General features: G+C 43.7%; 1 long non-coding RNA gene across 4 annotated transcripts in view; it reads right to left on the minus strand.

Annotated features, from left to right (window-relative positions):
- Positions 1-17,797, minus strand: part of LOC126635376 (uncharacterized) — a 41,795-nt gene that overhangs the window by 3,298 nt on the left and 20,700 nt on the right. The window contains exons 4-6 of one of the 4 annotated variants that reach the window (XR_007627682.1): positions 15,342-15,416; positions 10,910-11,194; positions 6,839-7,028 (exon numbers count right to left, since the gene is read on the minus strand). This is a non-coding gene — a long non-coding RNA (uncharacterized LOC126635376). Of the gene's footprint in view, positions 1-6,838; positions 7,029-8,628; positions 11,195-15,341; positions 15,528-17,797 lie in introns of those variants that run through there. The other 3 variants (XR_007627684.1, XR_007627681.1, XR_007627683.1) reach the window with 3 other exon arrangements.

The following is a 17,797-nucleotide window of genomic DNA, read 5'->3' on the forward strand; positions in this document are numbered from 1 at the left end:
GCTATTGAAAATCCACCCTGAAGTGAGCAGCTAAGGTCTTTGCAGTGTCCTGAAGTCCATGGCAGCCCTTTCTTTAACACCACTTGCTTTGGGATTAGCCCTTTATATATAGCCCAGGGCAAAGAGTGAGGAAGAAGAGAGGTTTCCAGGAGGTGCAGATGAAGAGTGGAGTAGATGGGGCACAGCTTGGCAGCAAGTTCCCATATTTGTGAGAGGAAGGGCTGGCAGCAGGAGCTTGGATGGGCTATGTCAGGAATACCCAGTGCTGCCAAAACAACCAAAGAGTCAAGGGCCCCTGTGTCCCAGCTGATTGCTCTAAAAAAAGAGGAGATCCTCTTACAGTGCAAAGCTGGCTGAGCACACACGTGCTGGCCATTCTGCTCGAACGCTCCTGAGCAAGAGCTGCCTCATTCCCATCTGAGCAGCTCCAGCACCTTGACATGGGCACCTGCCTCCCAGGGAGGTGCTGAGAAGTGGGAGCCAACATCTGAAGTTTCTCTGCAGGTTTTATGGCAAGGCTGAGCAAAGGAAGGTCATATGGACCCATTGCCTGTCAGTGCCTGGAAAGACTTGTCCTCCATGTGTGGCTCCAAGAGCTGGACTGGCTACATGGCCAGGACTGAGGCAGAGGGTGGAGAAGCTGGGACTCACACTACTGTACCGCTCTTTTGGCTTGTGGGAAAGCTTCAGTGCAATAATACAGTTCCAAATAAAACCATCAGCAAATGTTTCATTTACCCCAGCAGTGGTGCTGAGTCCGGTCAGCAGATGGACCAGTGGGGTCATGGTCATGTTTCCAGCTCTATATTTAACAAACCTCTTTCACTAAAAAACACTGACTTCACTGGCAGAACTGCTCACAGATTTACTCATTGCCCTCCTCTGCCTGTAGTGCTCATGCCATAAGCACATGCCTATGGAGAAACCTGGGGACCTCCTTGCCATTCACCACCACATGGCATTTTCCATGGTTTCTGGGCTTTTTCTGGGGCAGCAAAGCAGCTGGGTTTGCCCACAGCTGCTCACTTTGCTTTCTCAAAATCTGCTGTTCCTTGTTTAGGCTTATTTGAACTCGCTTTCTTCCTGTTCACTTTTATTCTGCTTTTCGTCATCAAAGTCCTGCTTGGGCCGATGAGGGATTTTGAGACCTGGAGGGTTTCCATGGGTCTGGCTTGTATTAGAGGGGGGGCAATTTCCCAACCACCGGCTGAGTTTCAACATTCCCGCTCTCCTTGCCTTGCTGAGGAAAAGCAGGGGCACACACGCAGCCTCCTGCAAAGACTCCATTTCCAGCAAGATGAAATCAAGGCAAGGGGATTTTTACAAGAGCAACAAAGCAGGCTGGAGAGCTGCTGCTGGTGTGCTTGGAGTTGAGTTTTTTGAGCCTGATGATAATTTCTGCAGCTCATCCTCCATCCTCTTCCCTCTTTGCAATTACAACCCCAAGCCCACAATGATTCTTCCTTGCAACTGCAGCCTTTGCTTCCCCCTTGGCACAAGGGGGGGGCTCTTGCACAGCCCTGCTGATTTAGGGCATGAAGGCTTTTTAACCTGGGGATGAACACTGGTGGGACACGTGGAAATGAATTGGAGAGCACAGTTTTTGCTGGACTTTGGTAAACTGTCGGTGCAAGGCACGTCCATAGGACTGAACATTGTTGTAGACTTTACAAAGCCTACACCTTTGTGCAAAAACAAGCAGAAGGGTAGGTTGAAGTGACATTCCCAAACCAGTTCCAGTGCCATGATAACAATATAATAAAAAACAAATCTGGGTTTTGCCCTTCAGTGTTTCAGTGCAGCTCAAATTAATCAAAGTAAAATGTGAAAACCAATGGGGAAAAAAGAAAAAAAAAGAATTGCATAGGCATGAAATACCCCATCCCTGGGAATATTCAAGGTCAGGTTGGGTCAGGCTCTGAGAGGGGTTGAACTAAAAGGCCTTCAAGGGTCCCTTCCAACCCAAACTTTCTATGATAATTATGCCATCCATTCTACTCTAATTGACAGCCTTTCATCATTTGGAGGAGAGCTTCCTCCTGGTCCTTCTCATGCATTAGGGTCCATCCCATAGCCACCTTGCAAAGCCAAAATCCATGGATGATTTCTGTGTAATACAGGAGAGTGAGCAGTGTGGCTCTGCTTCCTGGTGGGAAAGGCAGTGCTGAGCCCTTTGAGTTCTCATGTTGGAATTGAACTCCACCATCTTCCCCTCCCACCTCCACTGTTACAGGCCCGACTACACAACATTAATTGCTGTTACCCATGTATCTCATGTCCAGTGGATATTGCCTTTTAAGAAGTGCCATCATGCAATTAAGAGGTAGCAGCGCGAGGCAGGAATTCTGCAGCACCAGCAGTTTTTGCAGGAAACCACAAGATGGCGATGGAATAGAAATTTCCATCGAGAGAAAAAGCAGTTTTTGGTTAGGGAGAAAGGACTGAACCCCTTGGATCCTGAGCCTGCAGCCAGAACACAAAAAGCAGGGAGGTGTGGAAATTTCACGTTATTTTCCATCTTTCTTTTGGGTATGCATACACTGGTTCTGCATTTATATGTTACCAAATATATAAAGCAAAGCACAGTTTTCCCTTTTTTTTTTTTTTTTAAATATTAGTAGCTGCCTTGAAATCTCCTGTTAGAACAGCAGCTTGATCCTGCCGTGACCAAGCAAGTCAGCACAAAGAGGTAGTAAACTGAAGCCCTTTAGAGCCATTAAAGAAAAGGTATCTTTCCTTTCTCTAGCAAAATGCTCCATTTCCCAAGAGATGTGTCCATCACCGATCCTCACACTGAAGGCAATTTTCCCACAAAGGGAAAAATTAATTAAGATTTTTAATTAAAACACAGAGAGGCATGGAAAATGGGGAGCTGGCTGATGCAGCACATGTAGCTGCAACCCCTTTAACCTCTGAGATCTCCCCTTCTCCCAGGGTGGTTTGACTGGGATGTGTAAGGTGGGGTGAATAAGTGTGACTTAAATGTACAACCAGGAAGTCAAGATGGATCTAAATACTCCTAATTAAAAACCCTGCTTTATCACCTTATTTTTGCTTATAGTCTTTCCACCTTATTGTAAACCTGTCTCCATAGACAAAGGTGAAGTCCTTTTTATTTAATGAATGAATATTCATAGAATCATAAAATGGTTTGTGTTGAAAGGGACCCTAAAGATCATCTAATTCCACCCCCTGCCATGGGCAGGGACACCTTCCACCAGACCAGATTGCTCCAAGCCCCGTCCAACCTGGCCTTGGACACTTCCAGGGATGGGGCAGCCACAGCTTCTCTGGGCAACCTCTGCCAGTCTATGACCACCCTCACAAGTCCCCGTGGTCGTTCCTGTGATTACTCTCAGCACAAAGAAGTGACTTTGGCAGTTTTATACACAAGGAACAAAATCAACAAATATTGCACTATTTTCCAAAGCTTGTGAGGCAAAAACCAAGATCTATGTTCAACATCTCCATCTTCCCTCTAAAAGCCCTCAGTGAATGAGTACTCAGATCCTAAAGCCATCAAGCAGTGATTTTTTTTAATACAATTTTTTAACATAATCCCCTCAAAAAATTGTCTGCCTCTTCTCTGGGTCTCTGTACCCCCAGCTGTCACAGTACAGGACATGGGAGCATCACCCACCTCCTCCCTACACAAGGAGAGGATGGCAATTTTCACCTTCTTTCTCCAGGGTAGCAGTATTTCTACTGCCAGCCCCAAATCTGGGGACCCATTGAGCTGAATGAGAATAAAGCTCCACATTTTGAGCCCATAATTCAATTAGGATTTGCACAAATGTAGCTTCAAAGTGCCCTCATGAAATTTTGCCCTGCAAATTAAAACTTCCCTTTGCAAATCTGCCCTTTAGGTTCCTGCTTGGGAAGGAGATGGGAGACAGCTTGAGGAGATTCATTTTCCCTCTAGTTTATATATAACTTGCTAAGCTTTTTATTTTTTTAAATGAGCTTACTATGTCCAATTTAAGTCAAAATTTAATGATCCCTGCAGTAATTCATTTAAGGATAAAACTTCAATAAATGACATAGCATAAGTCAGGGAATAACTGTCCTTGTCCACAGCACAATGATTAATCAACTCTATTAAAATTAGGATTGGCTGAGGAGATTTGCATAATAAAAGAAGGCTCGGAGCCTTCTCCAGAACTAAAATGGAACTGAAACCAAACTTTGGGTATTTCCTCCACACTTTCCCAGAGCTCTTTGCTCCATGTAACCTAGGAGGATCCAAGTCCAGAGTTCATGGTTGGGGTCATGCCTGGAGGTGGATGGTATGATAGTGGTCCTGAAAAGGGTTAAAAGAGACCAATAGTCCTGAGCACAGGCAGGTTGTTTGCTTTGCACTTTGGATAGGAAGGGGGTGTGGAAAACATCCTCTTTCTGGCAATTTAAGTGGTGCTTCTCAATGCTTTGGTGTAGGGATGCTTTCTGGATGAGGCATTAGAATCAGAGCAAGCACCTGGAGTTATTTGATATTATTTTATGTTATTTTACATTATTACATATTATTTTACATTATTACATGTTATTTTATGCCTTCATCTCCCCCTTCTGCTGGTCAAGGACTCTCATTAGTGAGTGACCTGTGTGGCTCATGGGAGTGGCTCAGCCCCCTCAGCAGGCCAGGAGAAGCAAAAGCAGCCCAAGATGCTTGGGGCAGCTCTGCACCCCTGGCTCCAGGGGCAGCCCCTGCCATGGCCTGGGCACAGGACCAGCATGGCCCTGCCACTGGGCTGTCATGTCCACTGGGCCAAGCCCCCACGGAGCCCCAGTCAGCGCTGCAATGACCCAATATGTAATATGGCCAACCATGAGGGACCAATTAGATTCCTGGATCCAATTAGCAGCAGCTGTGATTTGTGTGCATCCCTCAGTATGTGGCTGCGCTGAACTTTCCCTCCGTTTCAAATGTCCCTGCATAGCACAGGCGAAACAAAGGGAAGGAACATTTGTCTCGGGCTTTTTGAAAGCCTTTATTATGATGGACGAGGAACCTTTTACATCATTCACCAACCTGCAAACAAATTAGGTACCTTCATCACCTTCCCCTCATAGCAGAGCTGGCAAGCAGCAGCCCGATGAGCTGTGGGGAGCGGGTGGGTGCACAAGTGTTTCATTGGACATCATCAACTAAGTTTGCTGGAAATAAAATATAAGTGAAGTCAGATGCTGAGGGCTTAAGTGTCCATGCATTAACCAAGATGGTTTCCATCTCGTGGAGCAATTTGGGCTTTGGCCATTTAGGGCAGGACAGTGATTGTTATTCATTTTAATGGATGCCGGGCATTCCAAGTCCCTTTGGAGAGATTGAAACATCTCATCCCTAATTTCTTTATGTTTCAGTCCCTCACATGCAGCCAAGTCCTGCAGGGCACTCCAGGAAGCCTGATAAAAGGGTTACTGGTATTACCCATAATGATCTTCAGTTTCATTGAAGAGATTGGAGTAGGAAGAAGAGAAGGAAATGTCCAGGTCTGTTGACAAAATGGCAGGGAGATGAATAGAGCTGTCTCCTTTTTCCCTGTCAATGGTTCCAGCCCAGAAACAGAAGTTCCCATCAACTGCAGCCCACCAGAATCCCTGTGCCCAGGACTTCACACACAATGAAACAGCAGCACTGCTGGCAGCAGGAGGGGACGATGTAGATTAGGGTCGGTCCTGCTGCTGCTGCTCCTGGTGATCAGGAGCAAGGCTGTGATAAATGAATGGGAGTTCTGCAGATTAGCCCAAGAGATAAGCTCCTCTTTCCTACATCCACAGGGATTTCAATGGCAGGCCTGCTCTTGGCAGGAGGTGTTGGTAATGGAGTGGATCATCAGCTCCAGTGCAAAGGGAGGAGATAAAACCCCTTTACAGGGTGTTTTAGAAAAATAGTCAGCTAACTGAAAAGTATCTGTTAAAAAACAAGGCACAGTTGGAGAAGAGACCCCTGCAGATATGCATAGCCTTGACAAAAACGTTTAGGGCAGAAGCACTGGAAACAAGGCCCTGGATTGTTTTACTGTTCAGTAAACAACTTGGTGTCTTGCTGCTGGCAGTGCTTGGAAATCCCAGAATCATTTGGGTTGGAAAAGCCCTCTAAGATCACTGAGTCCAACCATTAACCCAGCACTGCTCTGTTCACCACCAAACCATGTTCCCTAGTACCAAATCCACATGCCTTTTGAACACTTCCAGGGATGGTCATTCTACCACTTCTCTGAGCAGCCTGTTCCACTGCCTGACCACCCTTTCAGAGATGAAATTTTTCCCAGGTAAGCCCTTTTACATGGCAGCCAGCAGGCAGCTGGATCCTGGGCATGAGCTTGGGGAGGAGCTGCAGGTAAATTAGGAGAGAAGGTAAAGGGGTTGAAGGTTTCAGTCTGTCTGAAAAAACTCAAAATAGTTTCTCCCTGTTTGGGTGAAAAGTGAAGGGGACTGACTTGGCAGTGGCAGTTCCCCATTCCTGCTCTTACAGGTGGTTTAACCTGTGTTTCCTTGGTGGGAGCAGGTGAATTCGGGCAACATTATCTGTAGAGGGTAAGGAGAAACTGAGTGTTATTTTCCATGGAAGTGGAAAACTCATCAGAATTAAACTTGATTCTTGGAAGAAGATAAACATGTTTGAAAACCCAGCCCAAATGCTGAAGGCACAGTAGCTGACCCACAGAGAGGAAGAATAGTTTTGTGGTTAAGGCACTTCACTGTGATCTGAAAAATCAGGGTTTGATTCCATTAGCCCCAGCCTCCCTGTGTGCTCACAGACAAATCACTTCCTATATTTTTGCCCAGCTCACTATATAAAATGAGGATGACAGCTCTTTTTCAAACAGATAGTCCTTACCACAAAGAGGCTGCAGTTGTGGCAAACTCTATATTGTGGATTGAAGCAACAAGTTTCAGGAGCGTGTTGCCCTGATAATGATGGCAATGTTTTATTGTCCTTCATGGAAGGAGCTGAATTCCTCACTTGAAAGCAGAATATTATATCCACAATTCATTCCTCTTCATGGGTCAGGATTTGAAACCAATTCCTGTATTAAAAGAAATGAATCACAGCACAAAAATGACTTAATTAGTTTTGTAGACAGCCAGTGTGAGCGCAGAATACCCCAAGCGAGGGTCCTCTCCAGCCAAACACCGTCCTTTAGGGAACTTGGCATTCCTTCCAGGCTGTGTGTCAAGGAGACTGAGCAACTTTACATCAACACAACATGGGTTTTCCTTCTACCAAACTACTCTGCAATCTGTAATTTTTAACCTCACAAGTTTGAGATTGTACCTTAACATTTGCAGGAAGCAGATGGCTTCTGCATACTGCCAACCTGTTGTTACAAAAGCATCTTCCAAGAATTGTTTTCTACCCACAGTCGCTAACCATAATTAACCTTTCATATGATTTAATAAACAGCAAAAAATATTTGCCATCTCATATTAATAAGGAGAGCTCTTCAGGACATGTTCCCCCCTTTTCTAGAACATAGAAGCTGCAGTAATTTCTGTGTGTTCTTGTTTTATTGCCTTTCAAACTATTTAGGGATGCAGTTTACCTATCCAGATTAAAGCTGTGAAGGACTGCAGAACAGTGGATGAGCAGAGCACCTTCTGGCATGGCACAAAGTGACCTCTTATTTGAGGAAAAAAAGCAAATCTAAGTGAGAAGAGCGACTGACTGCAGAGCCCAGCGACAGCCACTGCCATATCAAGGCAGCCAGCTGTCTTTTACACCTTTCCCACACTCATAATTTCAATGCCTCGTGCCATTTTAAGTGATCATAATGGGGTCCTGTAGTACTTTGACCTTTTTTATATTGGGAAACTTCACTGACTTGTCATTTTTGGATGGAGGGCTCTTTCTATATATACATACCATGGTGACAGACACCTCCAAAGTGTCTAGGAGACAGCCAAGTGCAAAGTGGGATATTACCATGATTTCATTAATGAATGAAGATGAAAACGTTGGATAAGACTTTCCATATATTATGGGGGAAATTAAATGACAGACATAAGTAAAAAGCTGGCATGGGGGACCAAAGTACATCTCTCCATTCCTGATGGGTTGTTGCTTTGGCTTAGGACATGGCAGGTTTTCTGAAGAGCTGAAACTATAAAAGAAATATTCTCTTAGTTTAACCAATTTCTATATTGGGGATTAGGGAACACTGTCCCTGCTAGGAAAGGAGAACTTCTTCTTCAATTAGTATTTCTTTTGACTGCTAAGTGCTTATCATCAATTAGTATAATAATGCACCTTTGAAATTACAAATACAATTATGATGACGAGTACTTGGCTATAAAAAAATAAAATGAAATAATATACATACAAAGACTGAGCTGTAGCCCAGGAACTGATTCCAGGAGATGGACCCAGTTTTTCTGCTTTCTCCGTGGTTTTGCTGGTAAGCTGGAGTTTGCTGAATGGTGTTTCATTTCCATTTATTATTATTATCAATATTCTGCCAAGACTGAAATGGATCAACTTCAATTAAGATAGATGCACATCAAATTAATGCAAGTCTAAGGAGACTGGCTTTGCAGGTGAAAATAAAAAATGATAAAATAACAAAAACAAAATGCTTTCTGAAGCTAAAAATGAAACAAGGGAAAGCAAAAATCTCAAAGAGACAAGTATTTTTTTTAATAAGGGTAAAACTTCTTTATAAATATAATATGCACCTGAAAACAACCAAGCAGCTGCAGTGTTTTGTCTGCATCCCTTTACCATCTCAGATGTTGACTGATATATTTACTTGCCTGGAATACAATAGAAAAACACCATTCTGTTAAAGATGCCATTTCTTTAACTATTTTTAGTAGCTGTTTCTTTAGCTACTTTCAGTAAATTATGCTTCAGTTATATCAGACTATGGATACACTCCTTACTCAACTTCCTTTTGTGATAATTTTGTCCTTGCCTTGGTTTAGCTTAGAACAACTTTAAAAAAAAATTATTCCCATTGGAAAAATGTTATTTTCTTCCAGAGGTTGTGAACACACAAAATATGCATTATGATATTGACACATGTTTGAAAAATGCAAATACAGCTTTTACTTTTGGAGAGCTCAAGAGATACAGGGTAGAAGAAATTCAGGATAAGTAATCTTTCATATGTACCTTACCTCTTTTATGGTACCTTAATGTGCCCCCTCCAACTCTGAAAATTCAGTCTGGTCCTGCTGCTGTCCTTGGAGACTTAATTTTTTAAGCCTCAACCCCAGTTTACAAGGTCTGACCAATTGAATTTAATTTTCTTTACTTTCCAGTTCAGTTTAAGATTCAGGTGAAGGTTTAGTCTTTGACCTTCTGAATTTTCCTTTTCCTGTGCAATGTCTCAGTATTATTATTATTTTAATATAAAGTGTTTTTCTTGCTGTTGTTTCTTGTTTTGCTTTTTTTTTTGGTTTTAGCTTTTTTTTTTTTTTTCCTTTTTTTCCTACAGGGTGTGTTAAACAGTCGCTCTGAGCACTTTTTGGATTCATTGGATCCGGCTCAAATCCATGGGACAAACATTTTGCTGCCACAAGAGCCCCAAGGATCTATAATCTGCAGTTCCTTTCACTACCCTGGCAGCCGTTTCGAGCCAGGATGTGTTTGATGGGTTTTCTGGAAGAACACGTTTTCATTCAAGAGTTGTTACAGCAAAATCTGAGCAAGGTCTGTGGTGGTCTGTGTCCGTAGGAAACAAAGCCAGCTTTCTCCTCAGCTTTGGGTTTCTTTTCAGCACTTACCAACTTTGTCTCACAACACCCTTGAGGAGGCAAATGTGCTTTTTGTTCCTTTATTAACAGTCAAGGGAAGTGGGACATTAAAATCCCAGTGGTGCAGCAGGAGGCAGCCCTGGGGGTGCCCTGTTGGGGTGAAGGGGGTTGGGTGTAATGATTTGGGTATCCCCCTCCCCCTGCTCACCTTACCCAGCCCGCTCTCCTCTCACAAATTTATTCCCTCAAAATTGAGAGCCACAAAGCTTTGGGATCGCTGCTTTGGCGGGAAGGCGGAGGATTTATTTGCCTCTGACCTCTTTGGGGAATTATTTTTTGTTCCTCTCCAGCCGGCGCATGGCCCTGCCATCGCTGTCGCCCCTCGCCAATTTTAAGGCATTTATATACAGATCCCTGTGGAGGAAACGGGCTCTTTTTGTCCCGTATTGCAGATGGCAGCTACGAGAGAGGAAGATTTATGTCACTTGCCCAACTTCACCCTGGAAGTCTTTGGCAGAGATTTGCACCCTGCTCTCCAACCTCTTGCTACAATTTGTGACCGTCGCTGCGGGCTCCACTTCAGCCTCTCCTCTCTCAAAGCAGGGATAAGGACCATTGCCATCTTTCACCCTTATAACAAATCTCATAATATTTCATTAATATTTTTTTTAAAATCCCTCTCTTTGAAGTGGTTTGAGAGTGTGTGAAATGAAACTCCACGTTCATTAAAAGGAAAATTAAAGTTATAGACGAAAGGCTGAAAGATTAAAAACTGTAATACTAACAGAAACAATTCAACATTAAAAAAACAATCTGCTGCTCCAAGGGTCATCCCGTGATTTACATGGAGTGATTCATGCTTTTCCAGCACAGTTGCTGGGCAGACCTATGTGGGAATACTATGTGGGAATACTAATTCCAAAAAGGATTCAGCTCCTCATCAGATGTTGAGGAGTATGGCACGCTTTCATTTCTCGTGCACATTAGCCAAATTAAATCAAAATAAATATCAATGAAAATATTGCACAGGACATAAAACCCCATCCATTTGCGCTCTATCCATATGCTGCTTTACGAGACGCTGGGTTCCTCTCCTGCTCCGCTCTCCGCTGCCAGCCCCGAGAGCGCAGCAAGGCGCGGAGTCCCCGATGTGCTTTAGGCATTCATCCCTCAAATACTGCACCCCCGGGCCTGCCTGCATTTTTGTTCTCACCATGTCTCTTCGCCAGGCTCATTCCTGCCCGCAGGCAGCAGCCGTGGCCTGGCTAACGCCTGCCAGTCCGGCTCCAGTCCCAGCCGCGGCGGGATCAGCTGTAAGGTGTGTTTCTGCCAGCAAAAAGTGCAGTTGCTAAAAGGTGCTTTGTTCATTAATTATCTTAGGGTTGGTTGGGACACAGCAAACATTTCCATGTCCAGGAAGTTGTTTCTTAGGGATGCTGGCGTGTTCACACCCCGTGGGGTCCCTCGCTGTACATCTGCATCCGAGACGCCGCGCAACCTGCAAAGCACGGAATGCCCGCTGCAGAAATCACAAAACACAGCTCAGGGTTTAAAAATGCAACCAATTTGCATCGGCTCAGGAGCAAGAACAGTGATTCCTGCTTTTAAAACTGGTGCAGTTTTAGGGTAATGTGATTAGAGATTCAACATTTCCCCCTCTCATTATTATTTAGCTTCCTCATTTGAAAGCTCAGGTTTGAGGGAAGGGGGATTGCTTGGAAATTACAGACGCAGCCAAATTTCTTCCTTCCCCTTTGACAGGGCAGCGCTGATGGTTATTGTTCTTTTCTAGCTGCATTACGCTGTCCTTGATTTTTGTTTCAAGCAGTCTAATGGCATGATGTCAAATCCTGCTAATTGGTTTAGGATTAAAATGCAGGGCCACATCACTCTCTTGATTAACCAGCAGCAAAACTGCTTTTGTCTAACGATCGTTTCAGAGGAGGAAGAAAATAAAGCATATAAAGGAAGCTTCAGGCTTTTGTCAGTAAAAATACATAGGAAACTACTTCTCTTTTTTTTTTTTTTTTAAGCAAAAAATTACCACTGTGAGGCCCACTAAGTTTTGACTTGCAGCACTTAAAAGACAGCCCTGCGGGAAAAGATCGCTTCCTGAGGAGCAAGGACTGTGCTTTATGTAGCATCCAGCCAGTCGCTGCGCTGTACCAGAGGATCTATGGTGGGACCTGCTCATATTTAATAAACCAGCAACAAAAAATCAGAATGTCTCAGCCCTGTTTCTGGCCTCTCTGACTCCCAAACGACTCCATTTCCAGCTGAGTTTGCGCTGGGATTCATAATCCGAGCCAGGGCTGTGGTGAGCAGTGCAGGGCCTGGGAGCTGCTTGGAGCTGCAGGCACTAGCGGGGAGCTGAGCAGGATGTGAGATGCCAGGGGCCAGGGGGAAGGGTCTGTATCTGCAGCATCCCCCCCCCACTCATCCCAAGGACTCAGAAATCAATTCTGCATCCCAAGATGGGGTTGTGCTTGCTGGGACTGAACTCACCTGTTGGGTAATGAGTATAAAGAAGTAGTTTTTTGTGGGGATTATTGGGAGGAAAGAGGGGGATAGTTCAAATTAAAATAGTGGAAGCAACACTAAACCACTACTTTGTTACCCCTTTGCTATAAAAGTATACCCCAACAAACCCACAAGAAACCCCACCATCAACCCTCAAAGATTCTCCCTGGTGCACTCTTTAATCTCTTTGGCTCCTGTTTTCCCTGACCAGCTGAGGGATTTAATTTCCAGGGAATTAGACGTCCAATTCAGGGCATTGTTTTGGGAACTGTGCACACGATTTACCACACACAGTCCTGAAAGTCACTGTCGGACCCAGCGCTCCCAGCACGCTCCAGTCCCGGCCCCGCTCTGCCGGGAGGTGAAAGGGACTTTATTGGGAAGGTTTTGATGCATTTGGCATGTCTTTGAACCTGGCTTCCCCAAAGGGAGAGAATGAACTCAGGCGGAGAAAGAAAAAGGAAATAAAAGGGCCCTTCCCATCTGCCTGGCTGCATTCAATGGGGAGCTTTTTGAAAGGTATAATAGAGGTTTGTGTGTTCCTGCTGAGATTTGTTCTGGTCAACTTCTCCAAGGCGCTCAGACAGGGCGGTGTGGTGTGCCCGCCTTCCCCCAGCATCCTCAGAAAGAAATTACAGTGAGTTTTTTTTCTGATTATTTTTTTCTGCTCCAAAAAGTGTGTGTCCTGCACACACGTTACTCTCACACAAAAGCAAACCGAGCCACCCCCACTGAAAAATAAAGTGGGGTTTTCTCTGTTTCTTTTACCAGCAGTGCAGTTAAGCCCAGCATTCCCATCGTCAAACATCGCCACAGGGTCCAGTCCAGGTTTTCCTAGAGAGCATCTCTGGGATGGTAGGGATGGGGAGCATCTTAGGGCTCAGCCTGTTTTTCCAGTATCCCGTTGTGGAAGTAAATCAACAGCACATTGGCTGTACTCCAGAAGTTGTCCTGCTCTTTATTGTGCTCTGTGAGTTGTTGGTGTGATTATTAAAAGCCAGGTCAGACGCAAAGCTGGTTTTTTTCACTGCGATCCTGGCCCCGGCACAGACGAGATGACATTTAACAACACTAAACGCTCAGGAAGGGGCCCCGTGTCAGCACCCAACAGGTACAGAAACGCCTGAGAAGTTCTTGGCTGTCGTGAGCAGCTTTCTGCTTTGCAAACTATGATAGAAAGAGTGGAAATACGTTTTGTCTGCTTTTCCCTGACTCCGGGACTCCAAAGCAGGAAGATGAGAACATCCTGCACACATGTTAATTAGTCATTCCTTAAAACCAAATGTCACAGCACTCATATTTAATTCCAAGAACAGACTGATGAATATGTACGTATAGTTATATTTCATTTACATACTCTGGGATTTGTTAAGAGACGCCTAATAAAACCATCTAAAATGAATTAGATGTTCTCCTAACAACATTTATTTTGAACACACGTATATCAGAGCAGCATTCCCAATACTGTAACAGGAGATTTTCACAGAAAATTGCATTTCATAAATACAGATAGTGAGTTAAAGCAGCCAGCTCTAAAATGGGGTTTGATTCCTGATGTAGCAAACGCACAAAAAAAGGAGCTTGAGGACCAGGGGGAAGCATTAATTGGGTTTATAGGAGCCCAAAGAGGATGAAGCTCGGCACCTAGAAGGCTGTAATAAAGTGTCCATGTAAGGAATCTGTTAAAGGAACTGAATTAGCTCCTCAAAGCCAGCAAGAAAAGAAAATCCCTTTGAGACATTTGTGTCTTATTTTCAATTTCCTGGTTCTGTATGTAATATATTTTTAAATTCATTCTTTCCCTTGCTCAGAGACCCTACCCCTGGAGCGGGGTGGCATCCAGGTAGCTGCGCTCATAAAAGCCCTTGCAGCCCAAGAAGCCCTTCAGGTTTTGGTGGGGTTTTTTTTGCTTGTTTTGGTTTTTTGTTTGGTTTTTTTTTGTTGTTTGTTTTTTGTTTTTCTTTTCAAACCAAACTAGTTTATAGGAAAAAAACACTGTGGTTTTGTTTTTTTTTATTTTATTCTTCCCCCTCTAAGTGCCCTGCACCCTTCGAGAGCTCAGGGAGCACAAAAACAGGGCTGCTCGTCCTGGCAGGCACATCATCCGCTCGACAGGTCCTGCCGCGGGAATTCAGCTCACACTCCCGCTGGTGTGCGAGTCTGGAACAAATCTGGCTCACTTGCCTGCCTTGGCTGGCCTCCGTAGGGCTAAGAGGGGTGGAAAGCAGTAAAATCTCCTTTCAGTCTATAAAAATCTGCAGAGATATTTGGAATGTGCAGAGGGAGCAGATCTCCCGAGTAAACCAGAGCAATGATTAAAATAGTCGCTTTTCTGACCGTAATCGCAATTTAAATACTGCAGCTTTTGTTTGCAGAATAGCTTTGGTTTATATTCTAGTGACAGTCACACAACTCCAGGGGTTCTTTTTGGAGTTAGTGGCAAAAACATGTGGTTTGAATTTAAAGTCTTAAAGTTAGAGGATCAACGTTACTCCAGCACAGATATTGCCAGTGTCTCTGCAAGTCATAATTTTTAATCATCAGGAACCTGAGCACTCCTCATTAAATGATTAAAGTGAACAATAATGAAAAAGCTAAAAGAAAGGATAAATATATAGCCATAGAAGCAGGAACATCTATTTTCAAAGCAGAAAAAAGTACTACTATCCTGACAAAGGGCAATAAACATATCAAACTAACTCACTCTTTTTTTTTTTTTTTTTTATGCTGAGAATGTAATCTTAATAAAGTAACAAATTACAGATGGCAGGGTAAGATTACAGCTCTTCTAGACTAGGACTAGAGTTTTCCCATAAACAGGTTATTGCTATGGGTTCTGGTCATAATTAACTCTGTATTTATGTCCCCCTTCGAGAATAAAATGATCCCTGAGACACGATTCTTGATGTGAAGTTTTCTGTTGGGATATCAGCCTTGTTTGTCCCTGTGAGCAACATGTTTGCATTTTCTCCAATAACAACAACCCCAATTCAGCTGTCCCAGACCTGAGCCCTCCCAAAATAAGGAGCGGGACATGCAAACTGGAGCAGGGCTGGGTTTTGCAGACCAGCATCTGTATACAGTGGAAAGGAGCAAAGATATCCTCTTTCTGCATAAGAACATACCTTAACTGAGCTGCTTTTTCCTTCCTCAGACAGGTCATGGGCTGTGCAGTACCCCAGAGCCAGTTCCAGCAAGGCCTGGAATGGGAAGGATCACGGTTATACCAAAGGTGGCACTTGTTGGAATCTTTGGTACGTTATATTTACAGGAATTGCATTGGGTGGGTTGCAGTTTTAGTCTTTCAGTTCCTGTTTTGGAGAAAATATGTGAAAAAAATAAATAAACAAAATATTAAAAAAAAAGGTAAAAATATTGACTGAGGCATTACGTGGTATAAATAAATATAAATACATGAGGCTTGGTGCAGGAAAGAGAGCTGATGGTATCGATACATTGGCAAGAATTCAAGGGTTATATTTGAATTGCAGAAAATAATCTGGTGAGTCATCTCCCCCGCGCCTTGGCTTGCCATCCTCTCCCATTTTCACTTTGACCCAGGAGGGCACAGCACAGAGCCTGAAAATAGGCACAGGATGATGTGGTGTGGCTGCATCGCTCTGCTCCACACAGGGAAGAGAACCAATCCCATCCTCAGGCATTCATGAGGGATGATCAGGAAAAGTCTGAAAACTGCTGTTATCATAGGCATTGTCATGCTTTTCTTTGAACTGTATTCCACCACCTAACAGAAAAAAGCAGATTAGAAGAATCCCCCCGCAAAATAAGTGATAATAATAATATTGATGATGATAATAATAAAGTGATGACACATAGAAACACAACACACAAAGTCACTGCATTGTTAGTCCATGGACTGAAAACTGAATCACAAACCAAATTAAAACAAGAAACTGGAGGCATACACATTAAATATGAAAATGAAGTGTGGGATTGTAACATTTGCAAATGCAAAATAGGCTTCAGCCTTAGGCTCTATCACAGATGACCCATCCATGACATCCTGTGCAAACTGAATAAGCTACTTACCTCCCAAAAACAGCTATTTTCCAGCAGACTTCCAGGGCTGGCCATTTTTTTCTGAAATAAGGTGGTTGTGGTCTGGCCTGAAAGTGTCTTAATGCAAATGGCCAAGGTGGGCACCCAAAGGCAGAGAGGTGGCTCCAATAGCTGGATCACCAATCTCTCTTCCAGATGACTTACCAGGGCTTTGCTCTCCCAGCTGCATTACAAGTTGCTTTTAGAGGGGCCAGGGTTTTTCCACAGCATCCTCTGGTGCTCTGTATCACTTCCCAAATCTAGTCCTGGGCACTAAACTCCTCTGCAGAGACCCAGTGCATCTCAGCTGGAGACACTCTCTACTCCCTCATGTCCCTAAATATGAAATGCAATCCCCAGGAGAGAACCTGCCCTCATGTTTTTGTATTAATCTGCTGCCTTCCTGTAGCTGGAGTCTGACAGTCCTGATCCACCCTGTTCTTCTCCTCCACTACTGAGTACCAAATCCTGACTCTTACCAGCACAGGCACTTTTTGGTCAGGTTAAAGGGAATTTGAACTTCTGTATATCTATTTGTACACACATAGGCATACACACACACACATACAGTACACATAAAGTAAGTACACATAAATACAGATTATTAGCAAAAATTACCTAAACCCCTATGATACTAACAATAGTAATACAGAGTAATACTAATACATTGATATTTCACTTCTAAGAACCCAAGGCATGAGCTAGAGAAAGGATTCTTATGAGCACAACACCTGGGCTATATACAGGTATTTTTCCCTTCATCCTACTGGGCTCTTGTCCTTATCCAAGCTTGACCACTTCACATAACTCATAGAGCCCTTCATGAACTACCAACATACTATGTTCTTATTTAGGATATTGGTTACATTTACTTTTTATACAGTTTTTGACCCCCAGTCCTCAAGCATGCATATGAGGAGCCTTACAAACAGGTGGCTGGCTGGGGTATATGTGCAAGAACAAGCTTTCTCTCCCATCCTGCCATCTCTCAGCTTGCCATCTTCCATTTTGCTTCATGGATTTTTCCATTAAAAGAATCAAGCATTAAAAAAATTAATAATAAAAAAAAATCATTGAAGTCTTAAGACCTATGCATTAAGGTACTTTTTCTTTCTTTTGCACACTGGAATGAGTTATCTCAGAGATGCATCAAATCTAGTGTTTCTTAATTGATCTTCTCAGCCCAAAAGCCCTTTGGAGTCACATGCAGGGCACTGGGACCACAGGGCTTGGTCTTAGCCTCAGTTTTACGTAGAAGAGCATTCCATTATCACTCTGCTTCCATCCATACATGAATTATATGTACAGTATAGATGCCTGATAAACAGTATCAAGGGTTTCAGCACATTCACTAAAGAGATTGTTTTTTTAGTAATTCCTCCATGCACGAAAAAATCAAGTGCTCAGTCCAGAAGCATCCCCAGAGTCATGCCCAGGTTTTATTCTGCCCTGACCTTGGAATTCTGGTGTTTTGCAAGTGATAGCCCTGATAAGAGGGAAGCTGTGCAGCAGCATAAACTCC

The sequence above is a fragment of the Myiozetetes cayanensis genome, unplaced genomic scaffold (assembly GCF_022539395.1).
Source record: "Myiozetetes cayanensis isolate MyiCay16 unplaced genomic scaffold, myiCay2020 scf12, whole genome shotgun sequence".
NCBI classification, from domain to species: Eukaryota; Metazoa; Chordata; class Aves; order Passeriformes; family Tyrannidae; genus Myiozetetes; species Myiozetetes cayanensis.